The sequence below is a fragment of the Saimiri boliviensis genome, chromosome 2 (assembly GCF_048565385.1).
Source record: "Saimiri boliviensis isolate mSaiBol1 chromosome 2, mSaiBol1.pri, whole genome shotgun sequence".
NCBI lineage: Eukaryota > Metazoa > Chordata > Mammalia > Primates > Cebidae > Saimiri > Saimiri boliviensis.
The window spans coordinates 105,206,956-105,232,325 of record NC_133450.1 but is presented as its reverse complement, the minus strand read 5'-3'; the positions used below and the strand labels follow the sequence as shown (position 1 = coordinate 105,232,325).

At 34.9% G+C, this 25,370-nt stretch overlaps 1 long non-coding RNA gene across 30 annotated transcripts in view; it reads left to right on the top strand.

Annotated features, from left to right (window-relative positions):
* The window catches only part of LOC104651773 (uncharacterized), a 229,964-nt gene that overhangs the window by 105,494 nt on the left and 99,100 nt on the right, over positions 1-25,370 (top strand). Inside the window, exon 1 of one of the 30 annotated variants that reach the window (XR_012516369.1) lies at positions 1-18,212. This exon is cut by the window's left edge and continues 3,505 nt beyond it. The exons of 28 other annotated variants lie outside the window; for them this stretch is intronic. This is a non-coding gene — a long non-coding RNA (uncharacterized LOC104651773). One more of the 30 variants, XR_012516368.1, reaches the window with a different exon arrangement.

The window sequence follows — 25,370 nt, the reverse complement described above, 5'->3', positions numbered from 1 at the left end:
AGGTGGATGGAAATTTTGAAATAATAAAATAGTGCTGCTTTTTAAAAATTTAAATATTTATAAAACAGAGCTTTTATTTATTTTTACTCTTAAGTTCAAGGGTACAAGTGCACATGGATGAACTTGTGTCATGGACATGTTCTATAGATTACTGCATCACCCAGGTATTAAGACTAGTACCCATTAGTTATTTTTCCTGATTCTTTTTCTGCTTCCACTCCTTACCTCCAATAGGCCCTCTGTGTGACCATATGTTCTTATCATTTAGCTCTCAATTGTGAGAACACTATTCACAATTACAACAGTGCTTTTAATAAATTCTCTTATTAAACTGTCAAACTAAAAAAGAATAATTGGAAAATATAGTATTATATGGCATACTAATTTTAAAACTCTTGTTGGTTGTTAAGGTTTTCCAGTTTTTTTTTTTTTCAGTATGTTAGGACTCTTGAATCCTGCTGTCATTCGGAATACTTTCTGATGTCCTCAATTTCATGAATTTTATTGACAGTTAATATTGAATAATAGTCAAAACTTTAAAAATACTGGAAAGAATTGACTTCAATAATAGCTTTTATCCATATATTCACATATCTTACAAATAGAAAAATATAAGCATATATCATACTAAATTTTAAGTAGCATGAAAATTTTCTAAATAGTTTTATTATCAATGAGTTTGAAATTTTCTTTCACAATAAAATAACCAAAACAATAGTTTAGAGTTGACATCATCATGTTGTGATTACAAATTTTTATGAGAGTCACAGAATATTAATTTGTGTTTGAAAAATGTAGGTTGGTAATAAAAATGTACATTTCAAGCTGCCTAATAAAAGTTGAAAGCAATTAATCTGCTAGTATTCTGAAATTAAATAATACATTGAGGGCAGACTGCCTGGATTTTAATTCTATCTTTAATTCTTATCATTTGCTGTGCGACATTAGACTTGTTAGTTTTTACAAAAACTATGTTTTGGTTTTTCTCATGTTTAAGCTGGAGATGATTTTTTTGTGTTTTTTGGCCTCCTACATTGCTATAAGGATATACAGTAGTCTCTTGGTATCAGTGTGGGATTGGTTCCAGGAATCGCCATGAGTACCAAATTCCACAAATACTCAAGTCAGTTATATAAAATGATTTAGTATTTGCATGTAACCTATGCATATCCTCCAACATAAATACCATGCAAATAGCTATTATACTGTATTGTTTAGGGAATAATGACAAGAAAAATCTCTGTACATGTTCAGTATAGTTGCAACCATTCATTTTTTAAAACATGATTTTGATTTGTGGTAGGTTGAATGAATGCACAACCCACAGATTTGTAAAGCCGATTTCCACACCAGTGGCTTCAACTAACCTTGAATTAAAAGTGTGTGTGTGTGTGTGTGTGTGTGTGTGTGTGTGTGTATATAAATTATTACATGAGTACTGAACACAGATATTTTTTCTTCTCATTATTCCCTCAAAAATACAGTATAACTATTTACATAGCATTTACATTTTATTAGATACTATGAGTAGAGATAACTTATAGGATATGGGAGGCTGTGTGTATTTAATATGCAATTAACATTTTATATCTGGGACTTTAGCATTTGTGGATTTTCCTATTCAAGGGAAATTCTGGAACCAATTCTCCATGAATACTAAGAGACAACAAGTCTTCAATAAATTTTAGTTCTTTTCCCCTCCAGATGTATTAAATAAGAAACAATTGTCAAGTTAGATGTCTCAAAATCAATGAAAGATTAAAAAAATAACATGACTTAATGGGATAGATAACAAAGGACAGACAGGGTCTCATATTTGACAGGGAAATGTCAGGCTACAAATAATATTTAAAACATCTGTCTCTAAATGCCTCATGCCATAGATACATACAATTGAAATGATAAAAGTTTCAACCTACCCATTTCAAAATGTATCAGATCCAGTGTTCTCTAAGAAACTTTGTTGTTGTTGTTGTTAATTTTGCCTTCTAATCCTGGAGATATTGGTGTATTTTTTATAATCTTATACAAAGCAGTTTACTCATTAGTTTATATTTCCATTCATAACTCTCTCCCTCTCTCTGTCTCTTGTTGCTTGTTTGCTTTTTTGAAACAAAAAAGCTTGTTATTATACTATATTAGATAAAAGACATTGACATACCATATCAGTGAGAAATGACAAGAGTTCATTCTTGATCTAAGAATACTTTGCTCTGAATTGTAGAAACTAAGATATTAATAAAAAGCTAACCACCCCCAGAAAATGTTTAAGAGTGAAAAATTGGAAGAGAAAGAAATGTTACCAGAACCCCATAGAACAAAAGAAAATGTTTGCAAATTGTCTATCTCACAAAGGATTAATAACTAGAATATATAAGCTCAAAAAACTGAACAGGAAAAATATAGTAATCTTATTTAAAGATGGGCAAAATATCTGAATAGACATTTCTCAAAAGAACTAATAAAGTAGCCAACAGGTATATGAAAAAATGCTTGAATTAACAATCGGAGAAATGCAAATCAAAACCACAAAGATATAGTTTCTCACTCCAGCTTTTATCCAAAAGACAGGCAATAATGAACACTGGAGAAGAAGTGTAGAAAGGGAAACTGTTGTACACTGTTAGTGGAAATATAAACTAGTACAGCCACTATGGAAAAAAATATGGAGTTTCTTCAAGAAACTAAAAATAGAACTACCATATTATTCATCAATCCCACTGCCAGGTATATATCCAAAAGAAAGGAAATCACTACATGGAAGAGATATCTGCCCTCCCGTTTTTAATGCAGCACAATTCACAACAGCTGAGATATGAAATCAACTTGTGTCTATCAATGGATAAATGGATAAAGAAAATGTGGCCCATATGCACAGTGGAATATTATTCAGTGAATTTTGTCATTTGCAGCAAAATAGATGGAACTGGAGAACATTACACAGTGAAATAAGCCAGGTACAGAAAGGCAAATTTTACATATTCTCATTCATGTGAGAACTAAAAATTTTAAAAATAATAACTTATGGAAATAGTAGAATCACGCTTACCAGAGGGTAGGAAGGGTAGTGGGGAGATAAGGATAAAGTGGCAATAGCTAATGTGTACAAAAATACAGTTAGATAGAATAAATAAGGTCTAGTATTTAGTAGCACATTAAGGTGACTATATTTAATAATTTGTTGTATATTTTTAAATAACTAAAAGAATGAAATTGGAATATTCCTAACACAGAGAAATGATACATGTTTGAAGTGATAGATGGATATACAAATTACTCCAATTTTATATTATTACATGCTATATACCTGAATCAAAGCATTACATGTATGCAATAAACATATACAACAATTATGTACCCATCATAATTTATTAAAAAGAAAAAACTAGAGTTATATATAAAATTACAATTAATCGTAAACTCTTAACAATCAGCTAAAAATAGTAATGTGAATAGTTTTACTTTCATAATGATTTATAGCCATGTACTTCTTTTGGATATATATTAAGGGCATGAATCTTAGGGAAGTGAAAAATCTCAGTTATAAAAATTCTGCAAAGTATTGTCAAATTACAAGAGAGTTAAAAGAAAGTGAATTGGCCTCTAATGAGTCAAATTTCCTTTAAGATATTCCTGCACATTTTGCACCAGATACTTCTATTATTTTCAAGTCTTAAGAAATTAAGCCAAGTATATTATTTTTCAGGTACAGTTTATAATTAATACTAAGATTAATATGTTCATCTAGTGAAGTTTTCTCTTTCAACCTAACAGAGACATTTTTATAAACCTTATAAATGTTTCAGCTAAAATGTACACTAAAACATCATATTTTGTAGCACCTACTTTGTGTTTTAATTTAATGAAAACCTTAACTTTAAGATTGTACTTGTGCAATAGCTAGTTAAAAAAAATATGTAAAGGTCGGATGACACAATAAATGCAGTTTTTCTAAGACATTTACTTTTAGTTTTAAAATGCATTTATATTGTTTTATCATCACCTATTTTCCTCAATGACAAATATTATGTGGCCAATTATTTAAGAACTATCTATCTTCATCTTACTCTGAGCCAATAAAGTCGATGTATTTTTGTTAATAGACACAAACGGAGTTACAATAGCAATAGCAACTAATTGAGGATGAAAATGTGGCTGTGACACCAATAGGTATTATCATTAAAAGATCACATTTAACACTAATTTATTCATTAATAATTGAGATCTCCAAGAAGTTACATGATTTTCCAAAATTTTGGACGTTGCATATGTCTTAGTCCATTTTCATGCTGCTGATAAAAACATACTGGAGACTGGGCAATTTACAAAAGAAAGAGGTTTAATTGGACCTACAGTTACACGTGGCTGGGGAAGCCTCACAATCCTGACAGGCGGCGAGGAGGAGCAAGTCAAATCTTACATGGATGACAGCAGGCAAAAAAAAAAAAAAAAAAAAAAAAACTTGTGCAGGGAAACTCCACCTTATTAAGCCATCAGAGCTCATGAGATTTACTATCATGAGAACAGTGCAAGAAAGACTCACCCTCATAATTCAGTCACCTCCTACCAGGTCCTTCCCACAACAAATAGGAATTCAAAATGAGATTTGGATAAGGACACAGCTGAATATATTAATAAGGTAGATCTTGAAAAATATAATTATTAAAAAGAGATTGAATTTCTCAGAATAATGTGTCTAAAAAATATTTTAAATGATCTAAAAATCTCAGGATTGACAATAAGTATTATGTTAACAACCATAAGTATTTATCTAATATATTATGTAAAAACATTTACATGTGGTAGGGCAGAGAGACAGCTCAGAACTTCATGATTAAAACTAAAGGTTCTGAAACCTAAGTATCTGGGTTTACATCCTGACACAATTCAACAGCCTTTTATGCTAAAAGCCCTCAATAAACTAGGTATTGATGGAACATATCTCAAAATAATAAAAGCTATTTATGACAAACAGTCAATATCATACTGAATGGGCAGAAACTGGAAGCATTCCCTTTGAAATAAGGCACCTGACAAGGATGTCCTCTCTCACCACTCCTATTCAATATAGCAATTACTTTGTTTTTCTTTGGTCCATAAAACATCAATTAAATATCCTCACTTTATAATTGCTTTTGAGAATTCTGTAAGTAAATACATGTGCAATGTTTGCAATAGCACATGCTTCATAGTAATCCATAAGTCAATAAATGTCATCTATTGAAATTATTTTAATTATGTAGATTATTTATGTCTTAAAACAACATCCTGAATAACAGAAGCATAATAGACACAAGCTTTGAGCAATTTTTTAGATTTCCTTTGTGATTTTCTTCTTTTCAGAGGCACTGCCCACCTTGTGGACAGTGTTGCTATAGCCTTTGCCGATGCTCACACAAAGCTCCTTGTGCTGCCTAAAGTTGAAGTCCTATTTCTGCATTGCCATCACAACCCATGTGCCAAGTTCCATCTATGTCACATAACCCTTCTAATTCCAAATTTGAATGAAATGTGGCACTTCTAGGTATAGACAATGCTTTCCTGAGCCACCTCTATGGAGCCACATACCAAAACCCGTAGCCTTCTACATAGTAACCTTGGTTTACTATTAGAATTGCCTAGATTTGCTGAGACGATCATGTTAAGTACTGTCATCATGAGTAATTATTAATAGTAGCTCACGGTACTCCAATGTCTTTGACAGTGAATTTTGTGGCTACCCTAATTATGAGATGAGAAAGAGCTGACATTGAAATTGGTAAAGGAATAAACAAATGGAAAAGAAAGGAAATCCAGAATTAGATTGACACAAATATGATCAATTGATGTTTGATGTAGGTAAAAAGCTAATTGAAATTGAGAAAGTACAATTGTAGAACTGTATTAAAAATGTAAAAAACGACCGTGACCCATATCAAGCCTTTGTGCAAAATTAATTCAAATGAATTGGAGATACAAATAAAAGAGCTAAATTTGTAAAATATTGCTAGAAAATGCAGGAGAAAATTTTTGTGATATTGAAATAGAAACATATTTCTAAGATATAACTCCAAAAGTATAATCCATAAAAGGAAAAGAATGACAAATTAGTCTTTATTACAATTAATACTCTCCAAAGACACTATTAAGAGAAAGAAAAGACAAGACGGCTGGGAATAATTATTTGCAAATCATATATTTGATAAAGACTTGGATCTAGAATATAAAAAAAAACCTCAAGAATAAGAAAATAAATGATCCAATTACAAAGAGGGCAAAAGAACTTCCCCAACCTAGCAAGCCAGGCTACCATTCAAGTCCGGGAAATACAGAGAACACCAAAAGGATATTCCTCAAGAAGAGCAACCACAAGGCACATAATTGTCAGATTCACCAGGGTTGAAATGAAAGAGAAAATTCTAAGGGCAGCCAGAGAGAAAGGATGGGTTACCCACAAAGGGAAGCCCATCAAACTCACAGAGGATCTCTCAGCAGAAACCCTACAAGCCAGAAGAGAGTGGGAGCCAATATTCAACATCCTTAAAGCAAAGAACTTTCAACCAGAATCTCATACCCAGCCAAACTAAGCTTCTTAAGTGAAGGAAAAATAAAATCCTTTGTGAATAAGCAAGCACTCAGATTTCATCATCACCAGGCCTGCTTTACGAGAGCTCCTGAAAGAGGCTCTACACATATAAAGGAACAACCAGTACCAGCCACTCCAAAAACATACCAAATGGTAAAGAGCATCAACACAATCAAGAATCTGCATCAACTAATGGGCAAAACAGCCAGCCAGCATCAAAATGGCAGTATCAAATTCACACATAAAAGTATTATCCCTAAATGTAAATGGACTAAATGCCCCAATCAAAAGGCACAGACTGGCAAACTGGATAAAAGGCCAAAACCCATTGGTGTGCCGTATCCAGGAAACCCATCTCACATGCAAGGATACACAAAGGCTCAAAATAAAGGGATGGAGGAAGATTTACCAAGCAAATGGAGAGCAAAAAAAATAAAATAAAATAAAACCAGGAGTTGCAATTCTCGTCTCTCATAAAATAGACTTTAAAGCAACAAAGATCAAAAGAGACAAAGGACCTTACATAATGGTAAAAGGATCAATGCGACAAGAAGAGCTAACGATCCTAAATATATACCCACCCAATACAGGAACACCCAGATACATAAGGGAAGTTCTTAATGACTTACAAAGAGACTTAGACTCCCACACATTAATAGTGGGAGACTTCAACACCCCACTGTCAATATTAGACAGATTAACAAGACAGAAAATGAACAAGGATATCCGGGACTTGAACTCAGACCTGGAACAAGCAAACCTAATAGACATTTACAGAACTCTCCACCCCAAATGCACAGAATATACATTCTTCTCAGCACCACATCACACCTACTCCAAAACTGACCACATAATTGGAAGCAAATCACTCCTCAGCAAATGCAGAAGAATGGAAATCATAACAGTCTCTCAGACCACAGTGCAATCGAGATAGAACTCAGAATGCAGAAACTAACTCAAAACTACACAGCTTCATGGTACTTTCTGTACCATGTAAGTGCTGTAATTTTCCATCTTTGCACTGCCTTAGCTATGTACCAGAGATTCTCGCATGTTGTATTTTTGTTCCCATTTGTTTCATAAAACTTCTTGATTTCTGCTTTAATTGTATTATTTAACCAAATGTCATTCAGGAGCAGGTAATTTCCATGTAATTGTATGGTTTTGAGTGATTTTCTAAGTCTTGATTTCTAATTTTATTGTACCATAGTCCAAGAGAGTATTTGTTATGATTTCACTTCTTTTGCATTTCTATTTTGCATTTGTAACATTTTTGTGTGCAATTATCACATTGATTTTAGATTGGGTGCCATGTGGCAATGAGAAGAATACATTTTCTGTTGTTTTGGGTGGAGAGTTCTGTAGGTGGCTATAAAGTCTATTTGATCTAGTGCTGAGTTCACATCCTGAATATCTTTATTAATTTTCTGCTTCAATCATCTGTTTAGTATTGTCAGTAGAATTTTGAAGTCTTCCACTATTATTGTGTGGTAGACTTTAAAGGTCCTTTTGAACATCTTTACGAACTTGATTTATGAATCTGGATGCTCCAATGTTGGGTACATATATGTCTAAAATAGCTAGGTTTTCTAGTTAAATAGAACCCTTTACCATTATGTAATGTCCTTTGTTTGGTCTTTTTTGATGTTTCTTGGCTTGAAGTCTCCATTGTCTAAAATTAGAACAGTGGCAACCCCTATACTTTTCTGTTTTCCATTTGTTTGGTAAATTTTTCTCCATCTCTTTATTTTGAACCTACATGTATCATATCATGTGTTATGGGTCTTGAAAATGGCATACTGATGGGTCTTGATTCTTTATCCAGCATCCACCTTCGTGTGTTTTAATTGGAGCATTTAATCAATTTACATTTATAGTTAGTATGGATATATGTGAATTTGATCCTGCTAATTTTTGTGCTTTTAGTAGAGATGAGGTCTCACCAATATTGGCCTGAGTTGGCTTGCAGCCCTATCCTCAAGTGATCCACCCACCTTGGCCTCCCAAAGTGCTGGGTTTACAAGCATGAGCCACGACGCCTGGCCTAAAAACAAAATTCTTGATTAAAACTTCTTTTCTTTAAACATTTTGACTATTGTACCCTAACCTATTCTAGCTTGCAGAGTTTCTGCCCTGAGGTCTTCTGGTAGTCTGATAGGCTTTCCGTTGTAGATGACCTGACCTTTCTCTCTAGCTGCCGTTCATATATTTTACATCATTTCAATCTTGGAGAATCTGATGATTATGTCTTAGGGATGATCTTCTTGTGAAGTATCTTACAGGGGTTGTCTGCGTTGCCTGAATTTGAATGTTGGCTTCTTTAGCTAGGTTGGGGACGTTTTCATAGATGATAAACTGAAACATGTTTTCTGAGTTGCTTCCACTCTCCTGATCTCTTTAGGGATACCAATAAGTTGTAGATATGATCTATTTACATAATCTCATATTTCTTGAATGTTTTGCTCATTCCTTTTAATAGTTTTCTCTCTATTCTTGTCTGTCTTATTTCAGAAAGCCAGTCTTCAAAATCTGAGATTCTTTACTCCCCTTGGTCTATACTGCTGTTAATACTTTAGATTGTATTATGAAATTCTCATAGTGTGTTTTTCAGATCTGTCACATTGGTTTCATTTTTTCCCCAAAATTGGCCCTTCTCTCCATGAGATCCTGTATCATTTTATGGTGATTCTTAGCTCCTGTGGATTGGGTTTCAACATATTCCTGCAAATCAATAGTATTTGTTTCTATCCATATTCTAAATTCTATTTCTGTCATTTTAGCTAGATAAAGGATTATTGCTTGGAAAGTGGTATCATTTGGAGAAGAGAAGGCACTCTGGCTTTTTGAATTGTCAGAGTTCTTGCTCATTTTTGTGGGCTACTGTTCTTTCAATCTCTGAAGTTGCTGACCTTTGGATGAGAGGGTTTTTTTTTTTTTCTTCTATTTGATGACCCTAAGGGTTCATTGTGGTATAAGATGGGTCCAGTGAACTGGCTTTGTTTCTGTAAGATTTGAGGGGTCAATTCTTAGATCCCAACTCCTGGAATGGATGCTCTTATTCTGGGTGACTTTTATTGGACCCTGACTGTGTTCTTTGGCTTCTCGAGTTTACGAACCTACTGCCACTAGGATGGCCAAGGTTCTCACTATGCTCTGATGGCTCATACCAGCCAGAGCATATCATAGGTTGGTGGCAGTAAGCTCCATCCTCATTTGCATGTGCCAGTGGCAGTGGCAGCTTGGCAGAATGCCGCAGTGTGCTAGCAGGTAGTAGGGTGCCTACCTCTGTACTGGTGCTCGCGGTTGTAGAGGCAGAATGTCTTGGTGGGAGTTCTGGGGGCTCCCATTGGTAACTGTGTGTGCGTTTGCACTGGTGATGGGTTAGCATTGGGGTGGGGGCCTGACACGCAAGGGTCTATATGCACCCTCTGTGCGTGTTCATACAGGGCAGCATGGCCAGTCATGGTGGGAAGGGTCCACTGTTTTCCTTGCTTAGTTTCACTTCAGCAACAGTGTTAGTAGAGGGGAAGGGCACTGGAGGACTCTGCCCACTAGACTTTGACTGCAATGGTGGTACGTGGGGGGAGGCGGAGTACATTCCCATCAGCAGCAGTGCAAGGGGAAGGTGCACAGGCATATATATGCTGGTAGGGCAGAGAATGAAAATCTATCCAGGCACTCATGTGCTGGCAAAGAGGTGGGGAGTGGACTTGGGCCCAGCCGTAGTGGAGGGTGAGAGTGAGTGGGGCTGACATGCTGGAGCCTTCTGTGAATCCAGCATGGTCTACCAGCACAGGAGCTGTGATGTGGGTCCCCAGGGGACCCAAGTCTGCCCTGCAAACATGCATGGCCAGACTGGGGGCCCAAAGTGGTCGTCAGACCAACAGTTGCTCAGGCCGGACCGGCCCTATCTGATGAGCAAGACTGCCCTGCAGAGTTCAGGTTTGACACTTCCCCAAGGGCTGACGATCTCCTATGGGAGCAAGTTGAGCCTAGAGGAATGGCCATCCCTAGCCATGCTCACTCTTGCTACAGATGCTCCTGCACCAAACTCTTTAGACTTCACGTTGGCTAGCATGCTGCCCCTACCACTTCTCTAAACAGATATCCCGGCAAATTCGAGTGTCCATGGTGGTCCAATGATCTCTCCCTGCTTTGATAAAAGCAGATTACTCATTGGCAGTTCAATTCAGTTTTACCTCTGGAGTTGTTCGGGGCTAGCAAGGAGTTCTGTTGCTGTGCCCAGTAGCCACGTGCAGTTCCCAGCTTCCTTCCTCTTCAGCCATGTTTTCTCTCTGTTCATTTTCAGTGCCTTCCCTGTTAGGAGTACACTAGTTGTCCCAGTCTCTCAGTGGCAGCTGTTCCACCTGGCTGAATCTAGTTTGCCGTCTTATTCAGATCTTAGTTCTAATTATTATACATTACTGATGGGCAGCCACTTTGGAAAACAATATATAACTTTCTTTTTAAAAAGTGGGTCACACCTACCATGTGACCCAGTAATTTTCTTAGAAGTCCTAAGTATTTACTAAGAGAAATGTAAACTTATGTTCACATAAAAAACTATATGCAAATCTTATTTTTTTGAGATGAATTTTTGCTCTTGTTGCCCAGACTTGAGTTCAAAGGCGTAATCGTGGCTTACCGCAACCTCTGCCTCCTGGGTTCAAATGATTTTCCTGCCTCAACCTCCTGAGGAGCTGGGATTACAAGAACGTGCCACCACACCCAGCTAATTTTTTGTATTTTTAGTAGAGACAGGGTTTCACCATATTGGCCAGGCTGGTCTTGAACTCCTTACCTCAGGTGATCTGCCTGCCTCAGCCTCCCAATAAATCTTTATTTATGATCACCAAAACAGTAAAAAAAACAAAAAGGAAACTCTGCTTTTCTTTCCCCAACTTTTATATCTACACGCAATGGAATAATGCTTAGTAACAAAAAGAACAAACTATGTAGCAGTATGCTTGGGCCTCAGTGGCATTTAGCTAAATAAAAGAAACCCAAGTCAGAATTCTGCAAAGGGAACTGTCCCATTTATATGACATTTTGAGAAGTCAAGGTTATTGTAGCAGAAAACAGATAAGTGGTTGCCAGAGTCTCAGGAAGAAGATAAAATGGCTATCAAGAAGCACAAAGAAAATTTTTGTGGTTATGCATAAATGTTTGTCTTGATTGTAGTCACAAGGCTACATAGGTTTGTTTAAAACTCAGAAAATTGTACTACAAAATTTAGTTTTAGTATACATGCATTTTAGGTTAATCATAAAGGGGAATTATAAAAACAAAGAAATAGAACGAGATCCCAAAGACTTCTCTTTACTAAGAAAAAGGAATTGAAGTCTAGAAATTTGTAAATAAAAAACCAAAATAGCATTTGAAACATTTCAAAATATGCTGCTTTAAAATTCCCATCAGGCAATACTAAATATAAAATTATTCCAAGTTTATAAAATATTAATTGTGCTTAACAATAGTATGCAACACAAATCACATCTTTTCCATGTATTTGGAAGTCCTACAAATATCAAAAAATCTTCTGTTTTATATTTAGTGTTTTTTTCTAATGGAAATCATTTTTGTACATTTCAATATTTATTTTCTCATCCTTTTTATTCATCCTAAAAATAGACTACATTGTCAAAGGTATTTTCTAGCTGAGTTCTAGTTCTAAGGCTATACTTTTCTAATATATCATTATAAGCAATTTATACAATTTTCTATTCACTCATTTATCCATTGGCAACATAAAAAATAGTACACTTGGTACATTGTCCATATTACATATGAAATTTAAAATTTTTGTTTTCTCACAAACAAGGTCACCCTAATGAACAAAAGCAAAGTTGATCACAAGCTGTGGTATTGTTAGATAATAACAAACAGTACAAAAACTCATTGTATTGGAAGTTGATGGAAAGTGCCATGTTATTGAGTTTTAATATCACAGTTGGCATTAGAAATGAACTAATGAACTGTCGCTGTAAATAACAGAAAATTAAGGCCAACAAGCCCAATATACTTATTCAAGATGTGCGGCTAAATGATGTCAAGGGCTAAAATCAATCCTTTTTCCCACACAGTAACAGTTTATTACCGTTTTTTCTATTATACATAAATATTTTGAGCAGATTTATTTATTAAAAATACGCCATTAAAGTTTATGTTAATATTCGTTGGTAAATTATTGCTCAAACTGCAAACTAGTAAAATCTGAAGTAGACTTCCAGCTTCTATATTTTATCATAAGTTTTGGCCATCAAGTATAATCTTCATATTTATCTGCATAAAAAATTATAAAGTTAAAATTAGAAATAAATACACTATCCAATATTTATATGTGAGCATACAAGAATATGCAAATAAAAAGTTAAATTCTCTTTTGGTCTGAAATGGGAAAAGATTTAGTAACTATTACACGGAAAGGCATATTTACTCTTAGAAATCTGCTGTGCTATTTAGCCTTCCCTCCTGTTAATGTTCACCTCTTAAGAGGCCTCAAATTAGCATAGAAAATAGAATTTATGGAATCAATTTATCTTAGAATTGCTTTTTGTAAGTTAGTATAGTAAATGGAATACTATATTTTATTGACATTAAATATGCTTTCCAAAGTAATTATGCTTCTTGGTGCATATATTTATTTTAATAACTATATTTATTAAATGGAAATAATTGAATTTAAAGCTTTTCATGTTTGGTAAATTTTCATTTCTGCTCCCCTTAACCACAATTGTGCTTCAATTCTTTATTTACTTTGGTCAGTTGAAATATATTTTTATAAAAGATAAATTGGTTCTTTCTGAATTATAGCATACTTATAATATTTTTGTAGCCTCTTTTACTCAAGATTTTATAGAAATTGCTTTACTATTTTCAGATGTGTATGGTAGAGGTAAAATGTATACTAAACACAAATTTTATTTTTCTGTAACTGTCTTGCTTTTTGTTTTCTTTCTGATATGTAGTTATAGGATTCTTAATTTACAATTCAGACACTTCCCCTTGGATATATAGGTTTGAGTTTATTTTTTAAAAATTGACCGACATTTGTTGGGCATATTGACAGTGCCATAACATTTTCACAAACAAATTTTTATTTCAATTGTGCTGATTGTATTTTTATCACTTTCCTTCATTGTCTTGCTTGTCTTTTTCCTTCTCTTGGTGAGAATGACGTCTTTCCATATACCTTTTACTTCTTCTCCTTGATGAGTCTGTACATTATGATATTTAATATTAACCTGAATTTTAATTGTTATAGTTTATATTATTTTTCTCTTACTCCCTCTTCTCATCTGTCTGCTCTAGTTTGTTCTTTCTTTCAGTCTGATTTTTAAAAACGATCTTTTCTTATTATATAATGTCACCATTATTTTCATAATTCATTTAGTCTGTGTTTTTTAGGATTTTATGAGAATACAAAAATGATGTTCCTCTACATTTGATTGTTTCCTAAAGTGAACAGTCTTCAGTGGAACCAGAGTAATGTTCTTTCTCCTTATTTTTGAGTGCCACAGAATAAACGCAGTGGAAAATTTTTCCAAGCCCTAGACTAGATTTTTCTCCCTATACTTCTTTCTACTTTTTCTATGACAGGTGTAGAGTTTCTGTGAGAATTTCTTCTCAGTGACTCACCTTGTATACTCATAGCTGCTCATTTCCTATAGTGAATTTCTGGTGTTTCTCAATCTTTTTTTTTTTTTTTTTTTTTATAATGAAATCTGAAAGACTCTTATTCCTAAAGCCTGGCCATTTAATATTCGCAGGGGTATATGTTACTTGATAATCTACAGCTATCTGAAGTTCTTTCCTGGTTAGAACCTGAGAAGACACTTCCCACCACAGCCCGTTCCTTTTGGAAATTTAGGAAATTATGGCCCTGAAATCAAGTCACTCTTATCCTTTATTCTGTCCCAAGCTAGTCTGCAATTCTGGGAATTATAGAATTAGCATGGGTATCTACTCAGAGATATTAACAAGAGAGAGATGGAGAGAATAATGTTCTGTCTGCTTTGGAAATCCACTCTTATATAAGGTGACAGCGGTGACAGCGGTTCTCAAACATTTTAGTCTTGAGATCCTTGTCACTCTTGAAATAACATAGGAACTCAAACCATTTTATTATCTATATTTATTATTTTAGAATTTAAGACTGATACGTTTTCGTGTATCTTATGAAATATTTGTGTTTAATTTTTAATCTCAAAATATTAGAAAAACAATTTTATCATTTAAAATTTTATTTTCCAAAACGAACAAGACAATAATAAGAACAGTTGCACTATTTTGTATTGGTTCAATAGAAAATATTTGAATTTTTATATCTACTTCTTATTTAGCCCATTGCAATATTGCACCATGGTAGCTTCTGAAAATTTTTACTGCTTATATGGTCAATGAATGAGAATGAAAAAGATAACAAATATATTGTTATTTTTATAAAAATAATGCTGACCATGTAAACTTCCTCCCTTTCTGATAAAGCTACTAGGTATACTGATTTTTTTTTTTTAAGTAGCTCTTAGTTTGCTACTGGGTTCTTATGGAAGTTAAATGCTTGATTTACAGAGGCTAACTCTCTGGACTGATATTTCCTCTTTGGGGTGAATTAATTCATACAGTTACACCAATGACAAATAAGGTAGGTACAAGCTACTAAGTTACGGTTGTAGAAAAGGAATGGTATATATGAAGGATCAGCCATCTTGGTCCCAGTGGGATGTTGGCTATACATGATGAAATAAACAAAGTAACAGCAATCTGTTGGGAAAACTTTTATCCCCCACTTTGTCATCTGAAGCAAAGCTGGTCTCTCATTGGGATCTACATTTCACAGAGGGTCCCATAAATTTCTTGTCTTGCTGTAGTAATAATGTATTCAACCAAGCTTAAACTAGATGCTGTCTGTAGTGCTGCTGTTACTGTCTAAACTTAGTGCCAGATTCTCTACATTAAAAATGTATGTGGCTGCTCCATCCATTAGGCAGAATCCAAGTGATCATCATTGTTCTGAGTAATAACCCTACATGAATCTTGTTATAATTTTACTGATTCTTGGGATTTTAACTGTGGTCTAGTCTGACACTTGAAAAACTACAGCTAAGAAGATCAAAAGAATTCTTGTTTGGAACCTCACACTGAACACAAATCACAGTTGTTGATCTGATCATTTGGGTCAACTATGTAGATGCCTGGTACAAACCTATTCTCTTATCAGACTACTTGGAATCAAGTTACTGGTTAAGTTGTACACCCAAGATTGGAAATATTTCTGCCTGGACTCACCTTAATGCCATATTTGACAATGCATCCATCAACATAGACTGGACACAGAATTTAAAAAATCTGTATTTTTGAATCAGAGACTACCATTGTATAAAGTATTTATGACTCGTAAAATTGGATGTTTTTGTCTTCTGGTTGACTACATTTTGTCTTCTGGTTGACTACATTTGATCTTTGAACCAGTATTGGGGTTATAAATGGTATCTTACGGCTGTTGATATTTGTTCCAGTTATCATGTTGCTATTACAATATAATCCACTGATTCTGGCTACATACTTATGCCTTGTGAAACTAACTTGCAGTTTTCAGTTTTCCATACCATCTTCACTCTGATAATAGTGTGACTTTAATAACCAATATCACCTAGAATTAGGCTAAAAGTCAAGGTGTTTGATAGCTCTTCCATGCTTTTCTCATCCACAGGCTTCTAGTATTGTTGAGTATTAGAATTGCCTCCTCCAAAATTGACTCAGAAAGATTTCTTGCTTTACTTCCTTCACCTACTTCTGGTCTGCACGCACTAGTAAGGCAATTTAGTTACCGAATGTCATTGCCTTAAGAAAGATATCACCTCTTCTTGGATGATTCTTGGATAATAATTAGGATGAAAAGGATGTAGTGTTACATAGATTTATGTTGAAAATTTGGGACTCCAATCTATCTTGACATGATAAATTTTTTTCTCTTATCAGTAACTCAGGGTCAATTGATTGATATACCTTCTGCATGACAGTATGTCAAAAAGGTTGCTAGATTTAAACATACTTTTTTTAGCTACCTTGGCCCTTTATTAAAACAATTTAGGAATATTGGCCTCTTGGTAGATTACACTGCTTAGTAAGTTACCCTCAGTGGCAAATATGCTTACATAGACCAATGTTTGAAACATAATGCTTTAATGTAAATATTATAAAAATGTCTTTCTCACTAAAACATATGACTGTTCTGAATAAAATATTTCTATGCAAGAAGGGAATTATTGGAAAAATGGTGAAATCATAGCTATCAGAATAGGAAGTTCTGATTTGTAGTGGTGAAGGAAAACCAATAGCTCAAGCACCTGGAATGGATGGAGGCAGTATGAACATGAATGCTGTTTTGTTTTCTTTTTCAAGAGTCCATGGAGATTTTCACATGTAAAACAGTGTCCCAGTGCATGAGGGACACTTTCAATCTGTACCACAGATTGATGCAAGTCCTACTTGGGAGGCCCTAACAATAATAAACAATACTATATTTACTTGGCACAATTTACATCCTAGACTATACTTATTTTGTGGAAATTATGCATTAGCTTGATTCTCTCTCAATTATATGACTTGTACTTCAGGGCGATCCTAAGAGAACCACAGGTGTTTAAAGAAACACCACCAGTAGATTATGTAGTACTCAGATGACTATGGTAATCTCTTCAAATCAAGGCTACCCTTACATAGAAAAGCTTCCTGGAAGGAAAAGTAGCTCATTTATATGCAACCTATAGACAGGTATCCCAATGAAGGGAGTCATCCAGTAAGAAAGTGGTTAAAAAAAATTGTTCCTGACTTCAGATAAAATCATCAATAACATCACCTCCACCCCCAAAGACATTCAAGTACACTTCAACTTATTGACCAAGATTATTATGGATAACAAAATTGCCCTAGATTTTCTCCTTGTGGACAAGACAGAGTCTGCACAATCACTAAAAAAATTCAGTTCTACCTGGATTAATGCTTTGGACCAACAGGGAAGGTCAAGATAACAATTTATGGAGAAAGCTGCATAGCCTTCTAAGGTAGACTCCAGTGTTTCTAAATTGTTTTTCAGTTGGTGAGTTCTGTTCTCTTGAAAGCATTGTTGATGTCAATAATGCAGGATTGGCGTTGGCCAAATTGAAGCAATCTCCTTCCAGCCTTTGTTGGTCACATTTATCAGAATGCAGATGTCTTTGTATACTCCTGGGAAAATGCAATAAGAATCCAGGTTTATGTAGGACTAAGGGATGGATTTTGTTACAAGTGAAGTCCTCTTGAGTCTCTTGCATTGTTGATAAGGTGTTTGCATTGAAAATACTCTTGAAGAAGACAGTGCTGTCCTCTGGAAAAAAAAAATGAAAGGCCGGGTATGTTTATAGACTTGAAAGATAGAAATAAAGCTCTAGATGATGTCTGCAGCAGTGGCTATGCTGAATGAAATGCTGAATGAAATGCTGAATACCCATTATAATTATTTTTTTCAGTTTTGTATACTCAAAAGTTTCTCTCCTATAATAAAACTCACTGCATGTTCAGGTGTCACCTGACCCTCTTTCTATCACCTTCTAGGAGTAGGAGCTTGAAAAAGCAGCATGATGTCATTCTGGCTAGCACTATTGCTGTGAGTAATAAAATATTCTTCTCTTACCGGGAAGTCTTGTTTCTTCTTTCAGCCTCTGTGAAACTGTGGCAGACTAACTTGTTAGTTATGTTAAAATATGTTAAATATGTTAAAATCTCAGACCCTTTCCAGTTCTTGGCAGTTTATACAAATTTCTCTAATGGATCTTCTTAAATTCAAAACTTTGTCATCACAGGACATTTGGTTATGTAGGTTTTTATTTTTTTATTTCCATAAGTTATTGGGGAACAGGTGGTGTTTGGTATGAGTAAGTTATTTAGTGATGATTTGTGAGATTTTGATGAACGCATCACCCAGGCACTACACATTGCACCTTATTAGTAGTCTTTTATCCCTCACCCCTTTCCCACCATTTTTCCCTGTCCCCCTAGAGTCCATGTGTCATTCTTAATGCCTTTGCATCTTGGTAGCCTAGCTCCCAGTAATGAGTGAGAACATATGCTGTTTGGTTTTTCACTCCTGAGTTACTTCACCTAAAATAAGTCTCCAGTCTCATCCAGGTCACTGCAAATGCCATTAATTCATTCCTTTTTATGGCTGAGTTGTATTCCATTTTATATGTGTTTACATGCACGCGCGCGCACACCCACATGCACGCACACACCCCACAGTTGATTGATGATTTATCCACTCATTGATTGATGGGCATTTGGGTTGCTTCCACATTTTTACAATGAGAATTGTGTGCTATGTGTATGCAAACATCCTTTCTGTATAATGATTTACCTTCCTCTGGATAGATGACCAGTAGTGGAATTGCCGGCTCAAATGGTAAATCTACTTTTAGTTCTCTAAGAAATCTCTACCGTTTTCTGTAGTGGTTGTACTAGTTTACATTCCCACCAGCAATGTAGAAGTGTTCCCTGTTCACTGCATCTACACCAACTTCTGCTATTTTCTGATTTTTTGATTACAGCCATTCATGCAGGAGTAAAGTGGTATCACATTGTGGTTCTGATTTATGTTTCCCCAATCGCTAGTGATGTTGAGCATTTTTTCATATGTTCTTTCGCTATTTGTATATCTGTTATTGATAATTGTCTATTCATGTCCTTAGACCACATTTGGATGCCGTTGTTTGTTTTTTTGTTGTTGTTGTTGATTTGTTTGCGTTCATTGTAGATTACAGATATTAGTCCTTTGTCAGACGTAGAGATTGTAAAGATCTTTTCCCACCCTGTGAGTTGTCAGTTTACTTTGCTGACTGTTGGATTTGCTGTGCAAAAGCTCTTTAGTTTAATTAAGTCCCAGCAATTTATCTTTGTTTTCATTCCATTCGCTTTTGGATTCTTGGTCAAGAAATCCTTGCGTAAGCCAATGTCTAAAAGGGGTTTTCCAATGTTATCTTCTAGAATTTTTACATTTTTAGGTCTTAAGGTCCTTAATCCATGTTGAATTGATTTTTATATAAGGTGGGAGATGAGGATCATTTCATTCTCTTACATATGCCTAACCAATTATCCTGGCACCGTTTGTTAAAAAGTGTGTCCTTTCCCTACTTTATGTTTTTGTTTGCTTTGTTGAAGATCAGTTGGCTGTATTTGGGTTTATTTCTGAGTTCTCTATTCTGTTTCACTGGTTTATATGACTGTTTTTATACTAGTACCATGCTGTATGGGTGACCACGACCTTATAGTATAGTTCAAAATCAGGTAATGTTATGCCTCCAGATTTGTCTTTTAATTGTGTTTGTGCTTGTTTTTGTTTTTTTCTTAGTCTTGCTTTGGTTCTACCAGCTCTTTTTTGGTTCCATATGAATTTTAGGGTTGTGCTTTTCTAATTATGTAAATAATGATGGTGGTGTTTGATGGAAATTGTATTGAATTTGTAGATCAATTTTGGCAATATGGTCATTTTCACAATATTGATTCAGCCATCAGTGAGCATGGAATGTGTTTTCATTTGTTTGTGTCATTCATGATTTTTTTCCAGCAGTATTTTGTAGTTTTCCCTGTAGAGATCTTTTACCTCCTTCAATAAGGTAGATTCCTAAATATTTTATTTGCAGCTATTGTAAAAGGGGTTGAGTTCATTATTTGATTCTCAACTTGGTCACTGTTGGTGTATAGAAGAGCTACTAATTTGTGTACACTAATGTTGTATCCAGAAACTTTGCTGAATTCTTTTATCAGTTCTAGGAGCTTTCTGGAACAGTCTTTATGGTTTTCTAAGTAAATTATCATATCATCAGCAAACAGTGACAGTCTGACTTTCTCTTTACCAATTTGGATGCCATTTATTTATTTCTCTTTTCTGATTGCTCTGGCTAGGACTTCCAGTACTATGTTGAAGAGGAGTGGCGAGAATAGGAATCCTTGCCTTGCTCCAGTCATCAGAGGAAATGGTTTCAATTATCCTCATTTAGTATTATGTTGGCTGTGGGTTTGTCATAGATTTCCCTTGTATGCCTATTTTGCTGAGAGTTTTCATCATAAAGAGATGCTGGATTTTGTTTAATGCTTTTTCTGCATCTATTAAGATAATAATGTGATTTTTGTTTTTAAATTGTGCTTATGTGGTGTTATCACATTTATTGACTGGCATTTGTTAAACCACATCGGTATCCCTGGTATGAAACCAGCTTGATCATGTTGAATGATCTTTTTGATATGTTTTTGGATGCAGTTGGCTAGTATTTTGTTAATCATTTTAGCATCTAAATTCATTAGGGATATTGTTCTCTAAATTTCTTTTTTGGTTATATCCTTTTCTGGTTTTGGTATTAGGATGATACTGGTTTCATAGAATAATTTAGGGAGGGTTCCCTAATTCCCTATTTTGTGCAATAGTGTTCATAAGATTGGTACCAATTATTCTTTGAATGTCTGGTATAATTCTGCTGTGAATCTGACTGGTCCTGGATTTTATAGCTGGTAACTTTTTAATTACCATTTCAACCTTGTTGCTTGTTATTGGTCCGTTAAGGGTATCTCATTCTTTCTAAGGTAGGAGGGTTGTATCTTTCCAGGAATTTATCCATCTCTTCTAGGTTTTCCATTTTATGTGTATAAATGTGTTCACAGTAGCTGTGAATACTTTTGTATTTCTATGGTGCCAGTTGTAATATCTCCTGTTCTATAATTGAGCTTATTGGATATTCTTTCTTCCTTTCTTCATTAATCTTGCTAATGGTCTATCGTTTTTATTTATCTTTTCAAGGAACCAGCTTTTTGTTTAATTTATCTTTTGTATTTTTGTTGTTGTTGTTTCCATTTCATTTGGTTCTGCTCTGATCTTGGTTATTTCCTTTCCTCTGTTGGGTTTGGATTTGGTGTGTTTTTATTTCTCTGGTTCCTTAAGGTGTGATCTCAGATTGTTTGTGCTGTTTGAGGCTTTTTGATGAAGGTGTTTAGGGCTAAGAACTTTTCTCTTAGCACCACCTTTACTGTGCCCCAGAGGTTTTGAGTGGTTATGTCACTATTTTCATCTGTAAAAAAAAAAAAATTTAATTTCCATTTTGATTTTATTTTTGACCCAGTGATCATTCAGCAGCAGATTATTTAATGTCCATGTATTTGCATGGTTTTCTAGGTTTCTTTTGGAGTTGATTTTCCAGTTTTATTCCACCATGGTCAGAGAGTACTTGATAGAATTTCAATTTTCTTAAATTTTTTGAAACTTGTTTTGTGGTCTATTATATGGTCTATCTTGGGGAAAGTTCCATGCACTGTTGAATAGAATATATAGTCTGCGGTTGTTGGATGGAATGTTCTGTGTTTATCTGTTAAATCCATTTATTCCAGGGTAGAGTTTAAAGTCATTGTTTCTTTGTTAATTTTTTGTCTTTATGGCCTCTCTAATACTGTCAGTGGAATACTGAAGTGTCCCATTATTATTGTGTTGTGGTCTATCTCTTTTCTTTGGTCTGTTAGTATTTATTTTATAAATTTTGGAGCTCCACTATTAGGTACACATACATTTGGGAATGTGGTATTTTCCTGATGGACAAAGCCTTTTATTATTACATGATGCCCCTCTTTGTCTTTTTTAACTGCTTTTGCTTTAAAGGTTGTTTTGTCTGATATAAGAATAGATAGCCCTGCTCACTTTTAGTGTCCATATACATAAAATGCCTTTTATCCATCCCTTTATCCTAAGATTGTATGAATCTTTATGTGTTAGGTGAGTTTCTTGAAGGCAGCAAATGGTTGGTGAATTCTTAGCCATTCTGCAATACTGTATCTTTTAATTGGAGCATTTAGACCATTTACATTCCTGTTAGTATTAAGATGTGAGGTATCATTCCATTTATTGTGCTATTTGTTGCCTGTACACCTGAGTTTCTTTTTCTTGTTTTTGTTTATTTCAGTTGTATTTTTGTTTTATAGGACCTGTGAGATTTATGCTTTAAAAAGTTTCTGTTTTGTTATGTTTCCAGAATTTGTTTCAAGATTTAGAGCTCCTTTTAGCAGTTGTTGTAGTGGTGATGTGGTAATGGCAAATTCTCTCAGCATTTGTTTATCTGAAAGACTGTATCTTTCCTTCGTATATGAAGCTTAGTTTTGCTGGATACAAAATTCTTGGCTGATAATTGTTTTGTTTGAGAAGGCTGAAGATAGGACTCAAATCTCTTCTAGCTTGTAGGGTTTCTGCTAAGAAATCTGCTGTTAATCAGACACGTTTTCCTTTATAGGTTACCTGGTGCTTTTGTCTCATGGCTCTTAAGATTATTTTTCGTCATCTGAACTTTAAATAACTTGATGACAGTGTGCCTAGGCAATGAACTTTTTGTCATGAATTTCCCAGGTGTTCTTTGTGCTTCTTGTATTTGTATGTCTAGGTCTCTAAAAAGGCCAGGGAAGTTTTTCTCAATTATTCCCCCAAGTATATTTTCCAAACTTTTAGATTTTTAGATTTCTCTTCTTCCTCAAAAACACTGATTATTCTTAAATTAGGTCATTTAATGTAATTCCAGACTTCTTGGAGGCTTTGTTCATATCCTCTTATTTTTTTTATTTTCTTTTTGTTGGATTGGGTTAATTCAAAGACCTTGTCTTCAAGTCCTGAATTTATTTATTCTACTTGTTTAAGTCTATTGCTGAGACTTTCCAGAGCATTTTGCATTTTTTATAAGTGTGTTTAATGTTTCCTGAAGTTTTGATTGTTGTTTAGTTGTGCTATGAATTTCCTTGAATATTTTTCCCTGATAACTTGCCTCAGTCTACCCACCTCCCAGATGCAAAAGCAAATACGGCTTTCCTTTTTTCCCTCCTGTGGAATCTGCATGCCAGCTTCACCCCTTCCGCTGAGTTCTAGCCAGGAGGTTTCTGGATCAGTTCAAATTATTATGAAGTTCAGCAGAAGACTTCCTTCTCCCTGTGGCCTTTTCCTAGTACCTCTGGGCACCCTCTTGAAGAACATCTGTAAGGCCAGGCAAAAATGGCTTGCTAAGGGACCAGTGAACTCCTAGGGCTTTTCCCACTGTTTTCTCTTCCCCTGTATTTCACATTGCTCTCTAAAATGACCCAGCTCCAGGTAAGGTCAAAGTCTTTTCTGTAATCTAGGCCTTCAGTTTCCCCAGTTGGGGAGGTGTGTTTTCAGGGGCAGATAATCTCCCTTTTCCACCTCCACTGTTTGGGCACTCACAGTATTTGGGCTGTCCCCTGGGTCCTGCAGGAGCAATCTGCTTCTTTCAGGGGTTTGTGGGTCCTTTCAGGATTCTTGCAGTCATTTTCTTCAGGATTTATTCCAGTCATTTGGAGCAAAAATGCACGATGCAAGCCTCTTCACCCAGCTCTCTCCATCGAATTGGAGATGCAATCTAGTCTTACTTGTAGTTCACCATGATCCATGGCCCTCTAGGTTTTCTTTATTTTTTTATTTTGCTTCTCTCATATTTCTGAATGCCATTCTCCAAAAATGACGACTTTATTTCTCCATTACAAAAATTTCATAGAGTGATGAAGTTATAGCAGAACAAAGGAAAAACAAAATGAAGAAGATTGGATCTGACTTTTGATGAAAGCCTTAGGGAAGTGAGATTGGGTTGCAATGTAGTAGGAGGCTTAGGACCTCCCCTGTGGGGATAAAATAGATTGTTTACAACTTGGAAGTAGAAAATCTTAAGAAGGCAGGTCCATGGGCATAAAGAGAAGAATATGTGGGTTGTAAGTCAGGTCAAAGAGATTTTAATTCTCTGAGGAAATTACCTCTGTTTTACTTGCTATTTACTATTTATTGGGGTGTAGTCTCCACAAAGTTAGATATCATCTGGCAGATTTTTTTTCAGTAAAAAGGTTACCCCTATGTATATGTTTTATTGTGATTTTGTCTGTCATAAGTAAATATATCTGCTCTTAGAATGTTTCCCTTATTTCTCCATTCTCTACCTTATGATCCTAGTGGATGAGAAAATTAAGACTGGAAAATCTTACTCTCCACTGGCTGGAGCAGATGAGTTAATGATGGCTACCCATCTAACTGAGCCTTCTATGAGACAGACACCTTTATATCAAGCTCCTCCATGTTAATACCACCACATAAGCCCTACTTTTAGGAGCAAAGCCTGCAGCTATCAAGCTCTTCTTCTTATGGCTGACTAGATTTAAGTGTTTTGCTTTTGTTTGGGTAGAGCAAAGTATAGGAGTTACTACTGGCTTCAGCTAATCAAGTTAGTTTAATTGTTTCATGTTTTTGCATCTCTTTAATTGTTTCAGAATCTGGAGAGGAGATAGAGATTAAGAAAAAATTGTAAAGCATAGATATATGGCAACAAATGGTATACGTCTTCTGCATGTACAGTAGCATTGTATAATTGAAATACCCAGGAGATTTTTATCCTCCTTGTGACACCTCTCTGTTTTACATGTTATTTACATTTATTAACACCCAGCTATCCATGACATTAGACGTTAACTTGTAGGGTTTTTTTTTGTTCAACAGAGAAAATAATTGCAGTGTTTATGGTTTGCATTAGCTTGTTTGCTATCTAACCTATCTCACTGCAACATTCTCCATCAGTATCGGTAAATAGTATTTCACAAATGTGCACAGAAACAGTTTTACCATCTCAAGAGTTCTCATAGTAATGAGTTAAAGAATCATGTTTTTTTTTAACGATCATTATTTTTTATTTATCTTTACATCCTCAATGCTGGCAAGAGTTGCTGTTGCTTACCAAACATTTGTTCAGATCAG